The sequence below is a fragment of the Staurois parvus genome, unplaced genomic scaffold (assembly GCF_062004578.1).
Source record: "Staurois parvus isolate SC_StPar_1 unplaced genomic scaffold, SC_StPar_1.0 ptg000099l, whole genome shotgun sequence".
Taxonomy (NCBI): Eukaryota; Metazoa; Chordata; class Amphibia; order Anura; family Ranidae; genus Staurois; species Staurois parvus.
Genome location: NW_028317895.1, coordinates 6,825,977 through 6,848,468, shown reverse-complemented (window position 1 = coordinate 6,848,468; position 22,492 = coordinate 6,825,977). Strand labels below are relative to the sequence as shown.

At 41.5% G+C, this 22,492-nt stretch overlaps 1 long non-coding RNA gene across 1 annotated transcript; it reads left to right on the top strand.

Moving 5' to 3' along the window:
* The first annotated feature begins 1,763 nt into the window (after nt 1-1,763).
* Nucleotides 1,764-20,702, top strand: LOC149467852 (uncharacterized). The gene is made up of 5 exons (XR_016311833.1): nt 1,764-1,836; nt 5,483-5,629; nt 17,026-17,150; nt 19,931-20,113; nt 20,403-20,702. It is a non-coding gene; the product is annotated as an uncharacterized LOC149467852 (long non-coding RNA).
* Nucleotides 20,703-22,492: the final 1,790 nt, after the last annotated feature.

Below are 22,492 nucleotides of genomic sequence, written 5' to 3'. Positions count from 1 at the left end.
AATGAATTCTGCAAATTTAAAATATTGAAAATTACTTTTGAAAGCAGAGTAATACATTAGGCCACTTTCAGACAGGGCAGACCGGCCAGTGGATCCGGTTGCTCAGCGGGGATTCTCTCTGTCGATCCCCACTGAGCAAGCAATTGACAGGTCTGTGTCCTCTGCAGACTGGGCACAGAGACAGCCTGCTTTTTCCTATGAGGCGGTGGGATAGAAACAGGCCATCCGTCCCTTTCCACCCAACTATCATCCAATCCGCCGAACAGATGGGGAACGGATCCCCAACCATCTGTTTTTGGCTTACAGGATCGGATGGGATGCCGGCGGGTGTCAGCGAACACTTGTCCGCTGACACCTGCCGGTCCATAGAGGTCTATGGATGGTCTGATTGGGTCCGCCTGAAAAGCTGACAGGTGGACCTGATCGGACCGTCAGTGAAAAAAGGGCCTTAAAGCTTATATGAGATTTTAGTAATTGGGTTTATGTTTACTTTAATAAAATTTGTTATATTCCTTGACTCATAAACTAAGCTTGCAAACAGAAGTATATTATTAATAATAATAATTAAAAATATTTTCCCTTTAACAAAATCAAATAATTCTCTGCATGTTTTATACTCTTTCCAGGAAGGCAATTTTTACTGAAGGTTTTCTGAGTCAATATTAGCATATGCAAATGGTGTCTCAACCTGAGTTTACTTGTTTCGCAAAGTTTGGCTGGTATCTATGGCATTGGTTGGACCTCTGTCAACATCAAGAATATTGATGCAACACAATCTTTTTTTTTTTTTTTTTCTTTTTAGAGTCCCAAGATCTATTATATATTCCTAGTCCTTTTCTATGAGTCCAAAGTGTCTATAGCCTCTGGCTAGCAGGGTATAGAAATACCCTGTGTCTGTGGCCTCTGGCTAACAGATAGTGCATAGTTAGAAGGCACAAGGTCTTCCAAGATTGATATAGACAGATAAAATATTTGCATGGGAATTAACCCTTTCACCTCTCACCAATCTCTTATCAGTGACTGTGCACAGACAATTAATTCAGCTACAATAATAGAGTTGAAAATTCTCAGATTTCACTTAGCTGACAATTTTGTGGATTTCGGTTTCTTGCCCAGCCACATAGCTTTTTTCAGTGTCTTATTGAATGAATCCTTTTGATTTATAGCATTCAAATCATTTATTATAATGCACGCATGTTAAATGCTATAACAGCAGGAAATGTTTAATAAATACAGAACTAAGTTGGATGGAACTGAGCTGTCATCAGCTGGAAGCGACCGTAGACAGAGTACTTTTTTATTTTAGTTGATGCATTGCATCACTTAAAAGTATTTCTGTTTTCGCTTCAAAAACTAGCAATAATATTGGGCAGAAAACACCAGATAATCTGATAATGAATTTGTTTGTGTGAAGTTAGTGGTAGGGGAGGCAAGGAGAGATCATGAAAACAGGAGGCCAGTCATAGCGTGGAAGGAAAGGGAGAGGGGAGATATGACTTGTATAGGGGCTGGGGTGGGCATGGGTTAGGAGGGACAAGGCATGTAGTGTTCCCTACTCCCGGCCAGCTTCCAAAAGCAACATAGTTGACTCCGGCCAGGCTCCAGGCTGCTGTGCTGTACACATGGCACCTTCTTCCCGCCAGGAACACATTCCCACTGTGCCTTTTAATAGGCTTTTAATTCCCATAAGCGTGGAAGGGGGAGGGCTGAGGGATCATTACATTAATATGTGCTCAGTTTAAACACAAACCACAGCATTCTCCCGCTGCCGAGTGTTCTGCTGCACATGAGAAGCTGTGTGCTGGTGACCTGTCCTCGTATGGTCTTCGGGTGACAGTGAGCAATAAATGAAATGCTTGTTACTTTTATAAAAAGCAGATGACATAGACAGTATTTGTCCATAACTACAAGCCTTCAGAAAAAAAATGAGATTTCTAACAATAATGGGGGTTCATTAAACAAAGGCAAATAGGCTGTTGACTTTGCAAGGGAATTTATGTTTTGAAAATGAAAATGTTCCCCAGAGCTTAGTGAATGAGGTGAAGCTATGCTGACTTCCATCATCTAATCATGTGCTAGCAAAACTACTTTTGTTTTTTTATTTTCCTTTGTCGTCATTGGGTATACTTTGCAAAGTGAGTTTTTACTGCATTCACTAAGCTAAGGGAAAATTCCTTTGCAAAGTGAACAGCCTCTTTGCCTTTAGTAAATAAATCACAGTGTGTCCAGTCTGAGCTTCCTTTGAAATTAGTGCATTAGTAACCCTAGATTCACACATAAACGTTTTCTGCAGCATTTTGCAGAAATGTAGTACAGTCCATTTAACATGATTTCTTATGGGACATTTTCACACCTGTGCGTTTTCACCTGGTGTGTTTTTTGGAAAGGGTTAGGGACTTTTTTGAACGCAAAAAGTTGTGTTTTTGTTTCTACAGACTTCAATGGAAATGCTGCAGAAAAGCATTTACTGCATTCTTGATGCGTTTTTGATGCATTTTTTATGCATTTTGCGTTCTGCCTAGCAACAAGAAACATTTTAAAAATCACAAAACGCAGCAAAAACACAAGCTGCATAGGTGTGAACCTAGGATAATAGTGGGTTGCGCCTGCATGATAGTGAGAAAATATCAAAAATACATTTACTCTGTTTGCGACACATCAAAATGTGATCCAAGTTTGGTGGAAAGGTCACACCAGATCTAGAAGGTCTAATCTTAGCTGTGATGGGAAGATCTCCAACCACCCATCTTAATAAAATTCTTGCCAGTTAATTGGTAAGCAAAAGCTGGTCAAAGTTAACCCCTTCTCACCCAGCCCCTGCATCCATGCAAATAGGTCTTTATGCAAGGAGGGTGGGATGGATTTCCCAATCATGTGATCACTGTGATTGACTGTCATAGTGGTCTCAATATTGGAAGTCCTTCCTGCTGGCTCCCAGCTGAGAGTGAAGACTGAGAGACAGTTTAGCCATGGTTAGAAACCTCACCCATCCTTGGATGCATATGTGCATATGTGTTTTTTTTTAATTTGACAGCTAGCACTGGGGAGAAGATCCCCTGCTAGCTCTCAAAATGGGGGATCGGCATGGAGCGGGAGCCGGTGCTTTCATAATATGGTACATGTTACACTGTGAATACGGCGGTAACATGTACTATGTTATGAAAGGTGAATTTATCCTTTAACATTCGCTGCAGACACTGGAGAGAGACTCTGCTGCCACATCTACCCAGAGCCATCAGATCCTGAGTCACCAATAACATTGTCAGTTCTCTGGGAGATCGTCCTCGCTGAGTCCTGAGTCACGGCTGATATCATCAGTTCCAGACAGAGAACGGGAGGAGGCGTGATTACAGACTGGTGGTGACAACTTCCTGCCCACATCTTAAAGAGAGGTTGTCACCTATTTATAGGATATGGTTTGGGTACAACCAGGGGGGACTGACCGTTTGGCAACTCGGGCACTGCCCGAGGGCCCAGGGTCAGTAGGGGGCCCCATGAGATTCCCCTGGTACCTTTTTCATAGGCTTTTTTGAGTTTGGGCAAGGACACAGGGGCCCCATGTTCCCCTATTGCTCAGGGGCCCCATGAATTGTCAGTCTGCCCCGGGTACAACTCAAATCTGAGCGCTCCAACACCAAAACTTTGCGCGCCAACGAGTACCAATACACTGGCCAGTAAGAGGGGTTTGGAGCAACTAATGGACCTTTAGCTCCAAGTACCACCCTCTTTAGTTAAGACCTCCCTTGTTTTAGTGTTCAGAGGCAGAAATGTTCAGTACTCCATTTATTTATAGTGTTATAAAAAATTGGTATCTGTTATTGTTCACTATTGTTTCCATTTTGTTTATTAACCGCTTCCCGACCGCCCTATAGCAGATATAGAGGGCAACACGGGTGCGCAAAACAATAAAGTTCTCCCTGTCAGCTCATGCACACTGCAGTGTGATTACAGTGCAGCACAGACACACAGCCCAAAGTAAAACAGCACACAGTTAACCCTTTGATCGCCCCTCATGTTAACCCCTTCCTGCCCAGTTCCATTAGTACAGTGTCAGTGCTTTTTTTTTAGCACTGATCACTGTATTGGTGTCACTGGGAATGTCAGTGACACCAAGTCAGTTCCCCCCAGTGTCAGAATGCCTGCCGCAGTCCCTCAGTCCCGCTACAAGTTGCTGACTGCCGCCATTACTAGTAAAAATAATTTTAAAAAATTCCAGTATCTGTGCCGCCATTTGTAAACGCTAAGGCGATCAAATACCACTGAAATAAAGCTCAATTTGTGGGAAAAAAGGACATAAATTTCATTTGGGTGCAGCATTGCATGACCGCGCAATTGTCAGTTAAAGTAACACAGCGCCGGAACCCAAAAAATGGCCCGGTCAGGAAGGGGAGTAATTTCTCAGGAGGGCAAGTGGTTAATTTGCTGGGTGTTGCAAAATAAATATCCCCCCTTTAGCCTCAATGTCTGAGAGGGCGTGGCATTGCCAGAAGGGTCAGTGTCATCTAGAGTCAGGGGACCCAAACATCAGTGCTACACCAATAATCTCTAGTTTTATGAAACATTTGCTAGATGGGTGCTAGAAGGGTGTATTGTTGTATGGAGAGAGCGATAAGTGAGAATGCTGAGGAATTTTAATTATTGGCCATGGTTATAGTAACAAGAGTGGGCAGGTCTTGAATCTTTTGATGAAGTTATGCAAATGTACTACTTGATTAACTGAAAATATTATTATACATTAATAAACCGCTTGCCCGCCTCCCTATAGCAGAAATACAGCTACAGGGCAGGAGGGCTGCGCAAAATCACACACACACATATATATATATATACATATGTGTGTGATTTGCATTGCCGGGTAAGGGGTGTGCGCGCGCCCTACCCACGTCACCATTGGCAGCTAGTCATGTCAATCAATGGGCTCCGGCCGGACATTCCCCGCCGGCATCCGGCAATCGCCATGCAAAGCTGACAGGAGAGACCTGTGTGTAAACAACACAGGTCTCTCTCCTGTCAACAAGGACATGCTGTTTTTTTCGACAATTTTTTTTATTGTTGAATAGTAAATAGTCAAAAATATTGTTTTTTTTTCAAATTGACGGTCTTTTTTAGTTTATAGCGCAAAAAATATAAACCGCAGAGGTGATCAAATACCACCAAAAGAAAGCTCTATTTGTGGGGGAAAAGGACATAAATTTTATTTATGTACAGCGTTGCATGACCACGCAATTGTCATTTAAAGTAACGCGGCGTTGTATCGCAAAACATATCCTGGTCAGGAAGGGGGGGGGGGGTAAATCCTCTGGAGGGCAAGTGGTTAATACATTATTATTAGTTTTGAGGTTTATATGCAGTTTAGCATAGTTTCATTTTATTTTATTTTGCATTATATTAAATTTACAGGCATGCCACAATATCAATTTAAATATTAAGTTAAGCATTTACACTAAATCAATGTTTATTGTGAATTTTCTCATTCTTACAGATTTTTCCTCTAGATTGTTTTTCTTAAAGAGGTACTCTGGGCTGACTGCAGAAATAAAAAAATGTAATATTTGGTGAGTCAACTGCCACAGGCTTGCATTATGAAAAAGAGTGATAAAGCCTACAAATTGTGTAGCACTGCAAAGCAGTAAGTATAGCTTGCATTTACTGTATAATGACTGTACATTGCACCCTATATATAATATTCCAACCTATACATAGAAACATTGTTTTTCAACTTTAACAGCATTAAAATATGTATAGTAAACAAATCTTGTATACATAAAGATCTAAAAATATTGACACACTATGCAATACCTGTAAAGCCTGGTACATATTAGAAGTTTTTTTTTTCGCTCAACTCAGTGGGCCAAACTGAGGTATTGACAGACTAACACAAGCAATGTTAGTGCAGCGATCTCCCTCACTGTGCCTTTGTGCTCTGGCGGGAGGACTGCCCCACCACCACCACCACCACCAGAATACACTGATCTGTGCTGGCAGCCATTGGCTCCCAGCGCTGATTGGATGCGGGCTGGATGCTGGATTTCTAGTATACCCATACGACAGAATTCGGTTGTGAGACTGGCTTTTGTAGAACAGATAGCTGTACACACAGGCCGAAAGTCAGCTGATTCCTTTTGAATTGACCAATTTTGCTCGATTTTTGGCCCGAGCGTACAAGGCTTAGATCTCTAAGCTAGTGCTTTGGATCCACATTATATCATTTTATAAATTACAATAACTGAGCTTATGTCCAGGGCTGGTGTTAGACTATTTTTGCACCCCCTAAAAAAAAAAAAATAAAACTTTTTACCCTGTGCAGGGATGCTTTGTCACCTCCTTGCCAACAGTAGCTCCATATGGAGACAGACTGGAGAATTGGGAGGAAGTGTTACGCGCAGCACAACTTGCGGGGCACCTCATTGGCTGGATACCTCTTCTTCACGGATTGGCAGAATTTTGCAGGAGACGATTGCGTCTTTAGCTAACATCTTTCAATCTTGTCAGGGGATAAGTGACACCAGGACCCAGAAGTAACGTTTTACACATTGCTTCCGGGTGATTAACAGGAAGGGGATATCAGTGCACAGATGTTCTCTGATCTCCCTCCCTTCTACCAGTGGCCCCCACCATGCAGGTCCCATGTCCGCTGATGGGAGCGCTGAGCCTGGCAAGCATGGCAGGGCACATGGGGTTGTGGAAGCGATCTGGAGGCTGCAGAGCTATTGGATCATTTCCACCTGACAGTCAGCATGTCAAATTTACATACACTTAATGAGATGCTTCCTGTTAGTTCTTATTTACACTTGTCTTCGAGGGACATTAAAGTGTTATTAAACCCACAACAGTAAAATCAGTCTGTATATGCAGTAAAACATGCTTGTCATACTCACTGTAGAAGCTAAGGGGTTAATCCTCTGCATTGTGTAAAAAGGACGTTTGATCCTGACTTCTCTGATCCTCCCCTTCTTCCAGTGTCTACTAAATATCTCCTGATAGAACAGAGGCTCTGGGGCAAGCTGCACATGTTCAGTTTGCTGTGTATTGCTAGAGAGATTTTGTTTTCTTGGGATAGTGCATGTGATCAGCACAGGGCCAATCAGCACTGTTCAGACATAGGTCAGGTGTTCTACATCCTCCTACAGGAGAATGAAAACTCCTCCTACAAGCTTTAACCAGTGCTCTGCTGGACACTGATAGAAATCTTAAGCTCTAACTGCTGATGAGAAAAGGTATTTAGCAGTTTATATTTACTATAATAATTGCATTTCCACATTCTGTGTACTGTGGGAGACCAGATATAGTGAATGCAGGGTCCTGGGTTTAGTAACACTTAAAAAATGTGCGGTTGAGCCACACTTTTACTGTCCCCCAGCCAATCCTCTTGATGCTGCAAAGGCACTGTCACCGTAGTACAGCAGCTAAGGGTTCTACGCAACACCACGCCACTATTGCCATACTACAGTGGCAGTTCCTTCCCAGCATAATGAGCAGTTGTTGGGGGATAGTAAAAGTGTGGCTCAGCTGCACATTTGTAATGTTCCTCAAACACAAATGTAAATAAGAACTAACAGGAAGCATCTTACTGTGCTTATGTGATCGTAATCATTATCAGAAGATGCTGTATGTCCATCTGTATAGAGCGTATGGCTGTATCTCTGTCTGCACTTCAGAAAACAAAAATTGTGAGCTTGCCTGTGCATTGGGTTCCCATTCCTGCATGTACCCTCGGCCACCTCTCTATTGAATCACCTCCCGCCACTGGACTACAGCCTCACCTTCCGCCTTCCTCAGAGGATGAAGGGAAAATAACTCCATTGGAAAATAACTGCCATTGAAAGTATCTCCCTGCCAGTGAAAGGCTGTGAGCAACAGCGGCCGGTCGCCATTGATCAGCATTGCAAAATGCAGCGTGGCTTTAGCCACCTGCACCCAAAGTTAAAAAAAAGAATCCCTCTCTGCTCCTCCCCTCCTGGGCCCCTCTGTTGAACTGATGGGGTCCAGGGAAAATATAATTAATGTTACAGCAGGGCCAGCTGTAATGCCCTATCAGGAGCCTTGGCTGTGGGTGTGCCGTATGCACCTGCCTAGTTTGCCTAGTGGTAGCATCGGCTCTGCTTATGTCAGTAGTCTACAGTTAAAGAGCAGTCCCTACAAGATATAAAAAAATGTAATATATATCCTTCCTCTTTGTCAGATTTGGCCATACAAGGTGAATAACAAATGTGACTGATGCCTATAGTCCATGCTTGAGAACAATCTTCAGAAAATGACAATGGGGTTGATTTACTAAAATTGGAAATGGTATTGGTAGCCAATCAACTTCGAACATCAGCTTGTTCAATTCAGGCCCTTCACAAGGACATTCCAATCAGGTCCACTTGTCCATTTTTCAGACAGACCAGATCGGAACCTCTATTCTCCTCTATGAAAGAGTGGGCATAAACGGACATGTTTACACCCTCCTACATCCAATCTGACCCGATCTGCCAAAAAGAGATGGGGATCCGTTCTTCCATCCAGTGGAGCAGATTGAATGGCAATCAGGTGTAAACAGACAGGAGGTACATTTATATCTGACTGCCCATAGAGGAGAGTTGTCTGTGTCTGTGTCCACTCTGCATAAGCGCGGAGCAGACACGGACCTGTCATCCACCTGCTCAGCAGGGATTAGCAGACAGATTCTCTACTGAGCAAGCTGCTCATAGCTGCAGTCCATCTTGCAAGAAAGGATCCTAAGCCTGGTCAAAAAACCTGGAAGCTGCACCAGAGTTTGCACTCTCCAGTTTTAGTAAAAATCAACTCCAATAATTGGTTTTGCAAGAATCACATACATGAACAGATGACCACATTTACCATCTGATTCACTATCAGCTGAGGGTGTTACCAGGGGCGGACTGACCATTCCAGCACTCGGGCACTGACTCGGGTCAGTAGGGGGCCCCATGAAATGCCCCTGGTACCTTTTTATAGGATTTTTTGGGTGTACTTTGAGTGTGTGCAAGGACACAGGGGCCCCATGATCCCCTATTGCCCGGGGGCCCCATGAGTTGTCAGTCCGCCCCTGGGTGTCACCTTTCATCTTTTACATTGTATGTTGTACATGAAGTGATTTAGTGAAAGTATTGCATAGGGCAGCACAGTGGCTAAATGGTTAGCACTCCGGGTACTCCAGTTTCCTCCCACACTCCAAAACATTCTGGTAGGTTAATTGGCTCCTGTCTAAATTGGTCCTAGTATGTGTATGTATGAATGTAAGTTAGGGACCTTAGATTGTATGCCCCTTGAGGGTTAGGCCCCATGTACATTGGACACTTCTGAACGATGGAAATTGACTGCTGGAAAACTTAGGTTAAAAAAGTCTGTTTAGCCGCGTTTGCATACCGCATTTATGCGCGTGCGCGTTTGCGTTTTAGAAGCGTTTTTTAAAGATAACCTCAGGAGACCTTCCAAAATACCCAGAATACACTGAAAAACAGTAAAAAATTAACTATTTCAGACATTTTGAGAGAAATAGAGAGAACAGAAGCAGAGAGAGCAGTATTTGTTGAGATTAGCTGTCTTTTTTTTGTGGTGTTTGGATGTGTTCCAGCTCATTTCTGTGCAGAAATTATTGCAGCAGTGTCTAACATATTTTCTTTCATGCGAAACCTCAAAGTATGGTGCACCAGATCCATTTGAGTACCAGGAGAACGCTTTGCATGCATTTTTCATGATGAAAAAAGGCTCTAGACAGCATCTGGAAATGGAAGAGTTAAAAAACATTTCCAAACGCAAATGCTTATAAACACGGTTAGCCGCGTTTACAAGCGTTTGGCGTTTGAAATGCTGATAAAATCTACTCCTGAACGAAAGTTTGGTGCGTTCAAAAAGACTACTGTAAACTCAACTGCCTGTAAATGACTGTCAATGACATAGTGTACAGGGACACATAGGAAACCACTAGGGAGAGTTCAGGGGCTGCTGTAAAAAATGCAGAAAAGCTCTTAAACGTGAGTTTATAAGCTGCAGTGTACATGGAGCCTTAGGGACTGATGTGAATGTACAATATATATGTAAAGTGCTGGTAAACTGACAAAGCTATACAAGTACCTGTAATTAATAAATAAATTGTGCAAAAAGGGTGAAACTGGTTATTATAATTGCCGCAAGTGAGGACATCTTAATTGGACAGTCACCTTTAGGAATTGCTTATGAACATTAAAAAAGCAAAAATCCCTGGGGATTGCCTGATAAACCATCCATAAAACAGAACTGATTTTTTGGACAGTACAAGTGACAGTCTTGTATTTATGCATGTCAATATCACTCAGCTATGATAAAAAAAAAAAACCCATTGCCCTTTCACTGTTCTTTCATGTGGGTCCCTATCTGGGATAGCCGGCACCGCTGTGTCTACATGTATCTTCCCCACCCCTCTTCATAGGTATAAACACAAACACTCTGCCAAACTGAGCATTCATATTTATGGCAGAGCCACAAGACACAGGTGCCTAAGGGGAAATAGATCATTCCTGCACATGCAAGTACCCTCATGGATCTATGGGTACCTTGAAAGGAAGAATGACACTGATTTAATCCTTTGGATTGAAGGATTCATACTTTATCTTCTTATCAAAACAGACTCCTGCTGCTCCTGAGATGGCATTTTTGAGCTCAGAAGGAAGCCTGTGATGAAGTCTTTAATTAGCACCAGCATCTTTTGTTGGTTAATGAGTGCGCTGGCAGAGCCCCTTTGATAGAGTCCATACACAGAGAGAGATAAGAGAGCACTGGGGTCTTTGTATCCATTGTGTGTCAGTTGTGCTATCACTTATCAGAAACTCTAGCTCTTTGTAGCTCAGCAGCATGAATAACACTACTTTTGTCTTAACAGGATTGAAAAGCATTACCTGCAGGCAAAATCAGCAAACCTCAATTAGCCTCATAGCTGGTGGGGAGATTTGTGGCCACCTGGATAGAGATTACTAAAACAAAATCAGCATGCCTCAGTTCTCTTACTAACTAGAGGTTTCTTCAAAATGGCCCTCTTATTAACATACTATGATAGTTCTACATCACTTTAATAGCTCCAGTGTGCACACGACCCTTTATGACCCATGTTATCTAGAATCTTTTTCTCCGTTCCCATTGCTGCACTTATAGCAGGCCATAGACTTCCGATAAAGTTGACGAATTATCGGCCAATAAAAAAATCGGCCGATATTCAGGTCGTTAGTGGGGAAATCGGTCGGCCGTTTTTCGTAATTTTAAGACATTTAGAAAATCGTCCCTGCTGGAAAATCGTCAGATGATTTGGTCGTTCGGACAATTTTCGTGGTAATTATGGTCAAATCGGTCGTTCTTTTTGCAGATTTTCAAATAAATTGAATATGAAGAAAAGAAGAAATAGAATATCAAGAAGAAGAAATAGATTTTGCAGAAGTAGAAGAAATAGATTTTGCAGGAGAAGAAGAAATCGATTTTGCAGAAGAAGAAGAAGAAGAAAAAGTTGCAACATTGTTTATATTTGTATCCATTTCGGATACAGATGTTTCTATTCAAGTACAAATAGATACAATGTTGTTTCTCCTTCTTATGCATAATCTATTTCTTCTGTCAAATATAATAGCGGGGCTCTATGCAGGGACACCGCTATTATATTAATTGCCGGCCGTAGACGGGACGAAAACCAGCCGACTTTTTTCTACAATGGTAGTAATGTCGGCTGACTGAACGACCGATTTTACGATTTTCTAAAAAAAAAAACGGCTGGTTTTCTCCAAGTTTATGGCCTGCTTAAGTCTTCATTCCAATAATTCTGAAACAGGTAATAGGAGAAATATGTAGGTTGCCATTGCTGACCTCTTAACAATGCTAGTTATGGCTAGGTGCCCTTGGATTCAATGCCTTCTGACCAGGACAAGAATGTAGCCAGTAGAGTCAGAGGAAATCAGGACTCGTATGCTAAAGCTGGCTGATCACAAGTAGATTTTTGAACTAATGTTTGTATGAACATTCTTTGTACATTTGACATCTGGACAAATGTCATTCAAAAGTACTTCAAAATTTAATTTGCTTTTAACATTTGATTTGGAATTAATGTTATTTCCTGAAAGAAAATCACATACACTGTTAGCAATTCTTTAAAGAAAAAATTTCCATCCTGCTCTTTCTAATTTTCTTGTCATTGTGGTTGAAAACAAATGTCGATTTGAGCTTACTAATGATTAAGAAATCGAACAAATGTTCTTAAAACAAAACATTTCAAGCAAAATTCTACTAGTGTGTAACACCCTGCCGTAATACTGTTTGCAAGATATTAAATGGACACAAGATGGCAGTGTCTTGAAGCCCAGTTACACAGACTCCCTTGAAAAGCTTCTTGGGATTTGTAGGCTGATTGCAGGACTTCACTATCTGTCATGGAGCCAGCAAACTACATTTCCCAGAGGAGCTGGCTGATGGGCGGGGGCATATAAATACAGAAGCCCAGGAACTGAAAGACAGGAAGTAGACAGAGAGAGCTGGAGAGCAGGTGTAAGGAGAAGAACGTGAGGGACACCGGAGGCACCAGCTGGGCCAGACCGCAGAAAATGGAGGAGAGAAAGAGTTGCTGACCACTGACAACGCTGACAAGTCTGGTGGACAGGCCTACCAGCCAGAGTGATACTATCCAGAGTGATCCCTGAAGAAGGAACCATGAGGAAATGAGGGCCCCCATCAACAGAGAGACTTTCCTCTACCTGACTCAGATCACAGATTGGGTGAGAAAATTCCATACTCAAGCCATATAAGTTGCACATGACTTTACTAAATCCAGATATTTTCTACTCAACTTGATTACTATCGTTTCTTAAGTTACATGTATTAAGGCCCAAGTTGTTCGACCTACTAGTTATTATAGTTCCAGCATATCTGATATCAGAGGCCTACTGCTCTATCTGCACTCTGCAGGCCCAGCTGTATTATTGCTCCCATTGCAGTCTGCCCATTCGCCATTGCTGCAGTTTGCCACTGTGGCCCAGGGAAGAAATCATTTCCACAAAAGTGTGTTTTGCCCATTTCTACTTCCTGACAAATTTTACACCTCATCCTGTGTATTCCAAAGGAGTACTATTTGAATTCAGCATCACCTAAGTGGACCGCTCCTTCCCTTTGTGTTCATCCTCTATTAACCACTTGGCAACCGCGCTATAGCCGAATGATGGCTACAGCGCGGTTTTCCAGTTCTGGGAGGGCGTCATATGATGTCCTTCCAGAATGCGCCCTCTCTGCGCACCCCCAGCGGTGCGCACAAAACGATCTCTGTGATATGGTAAAAGGCCAATTACAGTGGCCTTTTACCACATGATCAGCTGTGTCCAATGACACAGCAGATCAGTGGGAAATACAGTTGCCAGTTATCTGCTGTACTTTCCTCACGCTGTCACAGTGTGAGGAAAGTACTACCGATAACCGCCAATTGTCAGAAAACAGATCGGCACTGATCATCAGGGCACTGATGATCAGTGCCCTGATGATCAGTGCCACCCAGCAGTGCCACCCACATGTGCCCAGCAGTGCCATCCATTAGTGCTGCTCAGCAGTGCCACCCAACAGTGCCGTCAGTGCCGCACATCAGTGCTGCCTGTCAGTGCCCACCAGTGGCGCCTATCAGTGCCCATCATTGCTGCATATCAGTGCAGCAGCATCAGTGTCGCCTCATCAGTGCCAGCTCATCAGTGCCACCCATCAGTGCTGCCTATCAGTGCCCATCAGTGCTGCCTATCAGTGCCCATCAGTGCTGCCTATCCGTGCCACCTCATCAGTGCCCATCAGTGCTGCCTATCAGTGCCCATCAGTGCTGCCTATCAGTGCAGCCTTATCATCGCACATAAGCGAAGAAGAAAAATTACCTGTTTGCAAAATGTTATAATAGAAAAAGAAAAGAAAAACTTTTTTTTTTCAAAATTTTTGCCCTTTTTTGTTTTTAGTGCAAAAAATAAAACACCCCGTGGTGATTAAATACCACCAAAAGAAAGCTCTATTTGTGGCAAAAAAATGATAAAACGTTTATATGGGTACAGTGTTGCATGACTGCGCAATTGTCATTCAAAGTGCGACAGCATTGAAAGCTGAAAATTGGCCTGAGCATGAAGGGGGTATAAGTGCCCAGCAGGCAAGTGGTTAAGGATCTTCTAGCCTTTGCCTCAAGGATGATTTGAATCCTTATGTGCACCAACTAGGACCTCATCAAGCACGCAGAAGATCAGACACTGCAGTTAAAGAGACAAGTCTATTAACCACTTTAAGTCCGGACACTTTCACCCCCTTCCTGCCCAGGCCAATTTTCAGCTTTCAGGGCTATCGCACTTTGAATGACAATTGCGTGGTCATGCAACACTGTAGCCATATGAATTTTTTTGAGACAGATAAAACTTTATTTTGGTGGTATTTATTCACCACTGGGATGTTTATTCTTTGCTATATAAATGAAAAAGTCCAAATATTTTGAAAAAAAAAGTGTTTTTCTTATAAAATTTTGCAAATAAATAATCTTTCTTCATAAATCTTGGCCACAGTGTATTTAGCTATCTTTTTAGTAACAACTAAAATAACCCCAATTAGTTTATAACCAAAAATTATAATTTTTCCAAAAAGTTTTTTTTAACATACTGTTACCCTAGCAGTACAGTGTTACCATAGTGACACTGTACTACTTGTGGGGGGTGGTGAAGAATTTTTTTTACACTGATTGCTTTTACACCCATAATTGCTGTAAAAGCAATCATTTCTCCTCTCTGGCTGCATTCTTGCAGCCATTGAGAAATACTGTGAGAGCTGTGATTGGTCACAGCTTGTCACATGGTACAAGGCTGTTAATAACCTTTTACCATGTGACTTCTGTGATCATTCACAGATTTCACTAGTAGTAAGCAATGATGTCAGAAGTAACATCTTGCTTATTACTATTTATGTGATCACTGACTGGCCAATCAGTGATCACATGATCGGGACCTCACACTAAGGTCCTGTACAGTGATCAGTGTTCCACTGTGTCCTCTGGGGGGGTGGCACTGCTGGGCACTAGGGGGTGGCACTGCTGGGCACTGGTGGGTGGCACTGCTGGGCACTGATGGGCACAGGTGGGTGGCATTGCTGGGCTCAGGTGGGCAGCACTGGTGGGTGGCACTACTGGGCACTGATCATCAATGCCCTGATGATTGGTGCTGATCCATCTTCTGACAGTTGCCGGTTATCGGCAGCACTTTCCTCATGCTGTGACAGCGTGAAGAAAGTGCAGCTGATAACCGGCAACTGCATTTACCCGGTGATCAGGGGCGGACTGACCAATCGAGCACTCGGGCACTGCCCGAGGGCCCCGAGTCACTATGGGGCCCCATGAAATGCCCCTGTTACCTTTTTTATAGGCTTTTTTGGGTGTGCTTTGAGTGTGGGCAAGGACACAGGGGCCACATGATCCCCTTTGTCCAGGGGGCCCCATGAGTTGTCAGTCCACCCCTGCCGGTGATCTGCTTTATCATTGGAGATCGCGGAGATCACTGGGTGCACGTGGGAGGGCGCGTTCCGGGAGGACGTCTTATGACGCCCTCCCAGAACTGGACAATCGCACTGTAGCCGTCATTCGGCTATAGCGTGGTTGGCAAATGTTTAAATTCTGAGCAGCCATATTGGAAACATTCTGCTTAGTCACTTAGAACAGTGTTTCTCAACCTTTTTCCAGTCAAGGCACCCTTTAAAATTATGGACAGTCCCGAGGTACCCTTTAAAATTATGGACAGTCTTGAGGCACCCCATTCTAAAATGTGAAAATGTATTCTAATAATTTTATATAATACAGCAACACCTACACATGTAGGACACCCGACATTAGAGGTGGTTTATTCTTCCAAAGCAAATACACCTTTGCACACTGGTACTGAGTAGTATTCCAATTTTTCTCTTCTCCCTCAGTTTTTATCCATCACTGAGCTAATGTGACCCCAGCACTGATGGAGAGGGGCAGGGGAAGGTCAAACTAGGATGCTGTGCAGGCAGCTGACATCCTCCTTATCAACTGATGATGATGTTGGTTGTCAGGATGCCGGTGGCTAGAAAGTTGTAATGGTGCACAATGAAAAGCTGTGGCTTTGTGTAACTAAAAGGCAGGCTTGTTCCACCCGCTGGCTTGTATACAAGTTTTGGGCAATTTTTTAAACATTTTGCCAAGGCACCCCTGAAGAAACCTCAAGGCACCCCAGGGTGCCTGGGCACCCTGGTTGAGAAAAGCTGACTTAGAATCAGTTTCTGGGAAAATAATATTGTGCATGTTTACAGCTTTTACAGAAAATAACCCAAATGGTATGCAGAAGTTAAACTTCCTTCATTTGCAAAGAATTCCTGGGTGTCTTTTACAATGATGTTTAAGTAAAAAACTGTTCCCCGGCTTTACTGTGTGGACCATTTTTTATTGTATAATCGCCATTTAATTTCCTCTTCTAAAGGGTAAACATTTTCCGTCAGTTATTTTTCCCTCTTAGCTCAGGTACTCCATTTGCTTTATACCTTTAGCTACCCCTCTCTTCACTTTCTCCAGTTGTACAAAAAACTTTTTGTGAATTGGTGCCCAAAACTGAATTGCATGTTAAAGATGAAGTTTTACCATTGTATGAAGACAGGATCTGTATAAAGGCAAGATTGCCTTTCTCTCACTCTTGAATGTATTCTTCTTTTAATCCAAGAAAGTATCTTACTCCCTCTGGAAATGGTTGCCTGTTTTAAAGTCTCCTACCTAACAGGTCATCCAGATGTACTGTATTTCCATCATTGATGTATCCTACCCAGATATCCTCCTCCTTTTGATGCATGTGTGTTTTTAGCCCCTAGGTTCATAACTTTATGTTTGCCAACATTACACCTCATTTCCAGGTAGTTTGTAACATCTTCAAACACAAAAATGGTTCTTTATACCACACTTTATATCATTTAACAGGGCAGGTTCTGAGGCGTGCCAAAATGCCACCCTTTGACATTTTTTTTTATGTAATTTGTTTTTCTGTACTGTTTTTTTCATTGCAGACTCAACATATTTAGGAGACGAGACAGCCATCTTGGGTGCGCTCAGTTGAGATAACTACCCTACCAGCATGTTTTGGAGTGTAAAACCCATGCAACCACTTGGAGAACAAGCAAACTGAATGCAGGTATTGACCTGGATTCCTACCAAGCACCCTAGTACTGCAAGATGGAATTGCTACCAGTAAGCCTCTGTGCTGCCACTATGTAGGGTGGTAGAGTGACATGACTTAAATGTACTCCCCCAGTATGTCCTACCTTTAGTTTTTTCCTTGTTCCAATAGCATGAAACAGTTTTTTTTTACTCCCTAAGACATCATCCCCAGACTTGTAAAATTGGTGGTGAAGCAGCTGCTGGATTGAATCAGCTGGTGCCCTATGTAATTAGCTATTGACAGCAGCAAGTCCCCCAGAAATTGTTGATCCAGGGAATATCCGATTGCCTCTCGGGGGAACAGGAAGGAATTTTTACCCTACATGAGCAAATTGGATTATGCTTTGCTGGGTTTTTTTTGCCTTCCTCTGGATCAACTGTGGGTATAGGATTATAACTTTTTTTTTGGTTGATTTGGATGGACTTTTGTCTTTTTTAGCCAGACTATCTATGTAACTATGTAAGAAATACAGCTCCCAGAAGCCCTTTCTTTGCACACAGTGGCTTTAATTTATCATAGGTTTGGCATATTTTTAAAAAATTTGCTAGTGTCTAGAGAAACCGTAGGAGTGTACAACCTATAGCATCATGACTTATTGTTGCTAGATGTTGGAAGAAGCAGTATCAAAAGCTCCCAACTGCACTGATCTTCCCTCCCTTTTTCCTCTGATCCCTTCATTTGAGGCAGGGATTTATAACCCAATTCCAGGCATAACCTTTTTTTAGTGTCACATTTTCATACCCAAACACAGGGTACCACAAAGATAAGAGGGGACTCTTTCTAAAGCTAAAAAAAATAGTTTTAACTGGGATTGGGCCTTGAAGTGGACATTCCAGTCCCCACCTTCTAAATATAAATGTCTTAAGAAAGCCAAACAAAACAACTCTAACAGGAAGAAACTTTAGGAATTTCACGTTACCACAACCCCATGTATGTAAAATATTTTCAATTTTATTGATTCAAACATTAAAACATTATTGGTTAAAACAAATCAGAAATTGTTCATTATATACAGCATGTACATCTGCTATCTCATACAAACATAAACTGAGAGTTTTAGCTTGATGTGTTGGATTATGGAATCGATGGCTTGTTACTTCCTCCCACCAGTTTCACGGGTCAGAGCCCACTTCATCAGGAAGATATAATTTAACAGAAGCTGTGAAATGATAAAACAATATATCAACACCACTAAATAGGATATTAACATGCTAAATCCATTTGTCCCCTAAATTCCCACTTACACCCTTACTTCCCCCCCCCCCCACAGGTTGTAGCCAGTGTTGACAGTGGAATCCCTCCCGCGAGATGCATTGTGTTCAATCAGCAGGGCGAAGCTGTCACCGTGGCGAGAAGACAGTGATTATTGCTAGCGGCTATAACAGCCACTAGCGTTAATCGCATGTAAAATCTATCAGGCTGGTTGTACCCAAGTTGATCGATCAATCAACTTGCGTACATTTAGCCTTGCCATACATGGTTCGAATTTTGGCCGGTCCCTGCTAAACCATCTTTGGACGGCTTTAGGTAAGTTAAAACTTTGTAGTGTTCATTAGCAAAAGTGCAGTTTTTTTAATTTAACCATTTTATACTAATATAAATTTTTCATTTCTACTACAAAGTATGGTGAAGGTATTTACAAATTAAATAACTTTTTAAAATTATCTTGGTTTTTTTTTTTTTATTGCCAAACTACAAAAATTAAAACAAAACATTTACATATGAATGTAAGAAATATTCATTTGAAAAAAAAACATTGGCACCTAGTGAAAGGAGATTATAAGGGGTTTAATAAGAATCACTTTAATAAAATCTATTACACTTGCAAGTTTGCTGGAACTAACATTATGTGCAGAGCAAAGGACTTTTGGTTTAAACACAAACACCCAAAAGACATAGTAACAAATGTAACAATGTAGTTATGAATAAAGCCTGCAAACAGTGATAGCAGGCTTTATTCATAAAGGTGCTGCTGCCAATGCAAGGAAACACAGAGTCAGATCTGAATGTACTGTGGAGGTGGGGTCCATTGTGCTTTGCAAAGTGCCCAAACCTGTAACTTTGCAAAGCAATTAAAGAAGTGGAATGTAACTATAAAAACTGGACAAGTGACAACACAACCAATAGGCATCCTTTGCATTGTACCATAAGAGCTCCCTGAAATATTTTTTAATAACTATTGATCAGTAGATTCAACTACTGTCACATGGAAGTGTGCTTAAAGGATATTTAAACTCAAGAATTAAAATGTAATATATTGCAGCTTACATTCCTAAGATGTGTCAGCTGCATTTTAAAAAATTTTTAGGCTGTAAGTATTTTCAGCAAGTACACATAATACCTGTTAACCTTGTTAGCAGCACAGTGTCATTTCACTTTCTGTGCACTGAACTGAAAGCACAAACAATCCTAAAGGCCCGTACACGCGATCAGGAAATCGTACAAAAATTTTGATATGCACTGTGATCATTAGTATACAGCTTTCGATCACCACAGTTCATGTGACAATAACCAAAGGGACAGGCGTGAAAATATTTCTCGTACAATACCAGATCATACAATTTTAATTTAATCAGTACAGTAGTTGTTTGAAAATACAATAAAAATACAATACAGTACATGACATCACTTCCTAAATTCTATTCAGCCTTACGAGAATTTTCATATGTTTCAGTAACCTCTTAATTTTTGATATGAAGACTAGCATGCAAAAAAAAAAAAACAGACGATCATTCATCCGATATTCTCATCAGACAGGAAGACCTTGTCTACAGTTCAAACTAAGAGAGCAGCCTGGATGACAACCATAGCACCCTCCATTGATACAGTGGAGTAGCGAGCATAGCTACTCTAGGAAAGGAAGTATATTATTTGCAGTATTACCATGTAAAATAGCGGGAAAAAAAGCCTGAAAAGGAATGCACCGACCAAGCTTGGTAAGCAGCAATATTTTTCTTTTTGGGTTTACATGTGCTTTAAGTACAAATACTAACAAAAGTTCATTGTTTGTATGGGAACATCTGTGGGTTTCATCACCATTGTCTGTGAAGAAGTAGGATCTGATTATGCTGAATACTATGCAGGGATTAATTTCATACCTTTTTTAAGAATGCAGGTACAAGTATTATAAAGAGTGCAGTGGCTTTTTATATGCTAATGCATGCTGTTATATATATCTAAGTGTGAGGAACAATTCATAGTCTATTCAAAGATTATGTCTTTCAGCATTGAAGTGTCTGTACAACCTGACTGAAGCACCATCCATCACCGTTTACAAGTCTGACTCTGTGAAGACAAGAAGTAGCAGCTGTTTCAGCATTCAGCTTACCATGTGACCAGAGTTCAGTGTAAAAGGCTTTTGCAGGAGAAGCCAGATGTTAGACTGTCTACCGCTTTATCACTTATGTACACATCTGGATATATATGGAAGTATCTCCAATACTAAGTTACACTGTGCAACAAGAGTCATTTATTATTAGCCCAGGACTCGGCATAATTGTGTATTAAATAATGTGCATTTTGTGACTTCATGGTATACCCTTTTTATATGTTTTTACATCAACATGATTCATGACTGTACCTCCCTCCAATGGGCCACAAGGAACCTCTGATATACAGTGATTTACAGTATAAAAAGTCTACACACCCCTATTAAAATGTCAGGTTTATGTGATGTAATAAAATGAGACAAAGATAAATAGTTTCAGAACTTTTTCCACCTTTAATGTGACCTATAAACTGTGCAACTTAATTGAAAAACAAACTGAAATGTTTTAGGGGGGGAGGTAAACATAAAAAGCGAAAATAATGTGGTTGCATAAGTGTGCACGCCCTCTTATAACTGGGGATGTAGCTTTGTTCAGGCATAGGCAATCAAATTAAAAATCATGTTAAATAGGAGTCAGTACACACCTGCCATCATTTAAAGTGCCTTTGATCAACCCCAAATAAAGTTAAGCTGTTCTAGTAGGTCTTTTCTGACATTTTCTTAGTCGCATCCTACAGCAAAAGCCATGGTCTGCAGAGAGCTTCCAAAGCATCAGAGGGATTTCATTGTTAAAAGGTATCAGTAGCGTACAAAAGAATTTCCAAGGCATTAGATACACCATGGAAAACAATGAAGACTGTCATCATCAAGTGGAGAAAATATGGCACAACAGTGACATTACCAAGAACTGGTCGACCCTCCAAAATTGATGAAAAGACGAGAAGAAAACTGGTCTGGGAGGCTTCCAAGAGGCCTACAGCAACATTACAGGAGCTGCAGGAATATCTGGCAGGTACTGGCTGTGTGGTACATCTGAAAACAATCTCCTGTATTCTTCATATGTCTGGGTTATGGGGTAGAGTGGCAAGACTGAAGCCTTTTGTTATGAAGAAAATCATCCAAGCTAAATTTTGCAAAAACACATCGGAAGTCTCCCAAATGTGTTATGCCCTGATGAAACCAAGCTTGAACTTTTTGGTCATAATTCCAAAAGATATGTTTGGCGTAAAGACAACACTGCACATTACCAAAAGAACACCATACCCACAGTGAAGCATTGTGGTGGTGGCAGCATCATGCTTTGGGTCTGTTTTTCTTCAGCTGAAACTGAGGCCTTAGTCAAGGTAGAGGGAATTATGAACAGTTCCAAATACCAGTCAATATTGGCACAAAACCTTTCGGCTTCTACTAGAAAGCTGAATATGAAGAGGAACTTCTTCTTTCAGCATGACAACGACCCAAATCAACAAAGGAATGGCTTCACTAGAAGAAGATTAAAGTTTTGGAATGGCTCAGCCAGAGCCCAGACTTGAATCCGATCTAAAATCTATGGGGTAATCTGAAGAGGGCTGTGCACAAGAGATGCCCTCGCAATCTGACAGATTTCGAGTGTTTATGCAAGGAAGAGCGGGCAAATATTGCCAAGCCAAGATGTGCCAAGCCGATAGACTAATTTCCAAAAAGACTGAGTGCTGTAATAAAATCAAAAGGTGCTTCAACAAAGTATTAGTTTAAGGGTGTGCACACTTATGCAACCATATTATTTTTGTTTTTTTATTTTTACTTCCCTCCACCTAAAAGATTTCAGTTTCTTTTTCAATTGAGTTGTACAGTTTATAAGTTACATTAAAAGTGGAAAAAATTCTGAAATGATTTCTTTGTCTCATTTTTTTACATCACAGAAACCTGACATTTTAACGGGTGTGTAGACTTTTTATATCCACTGTTACTTTGCCTGTGTCAGCATGCTTTGCCTATGATACAACACATCATAATTGTATGGTGTCTAGCACTGGTAGTGTTGGCCCCAAAGCAGAAGTCCCAAGTG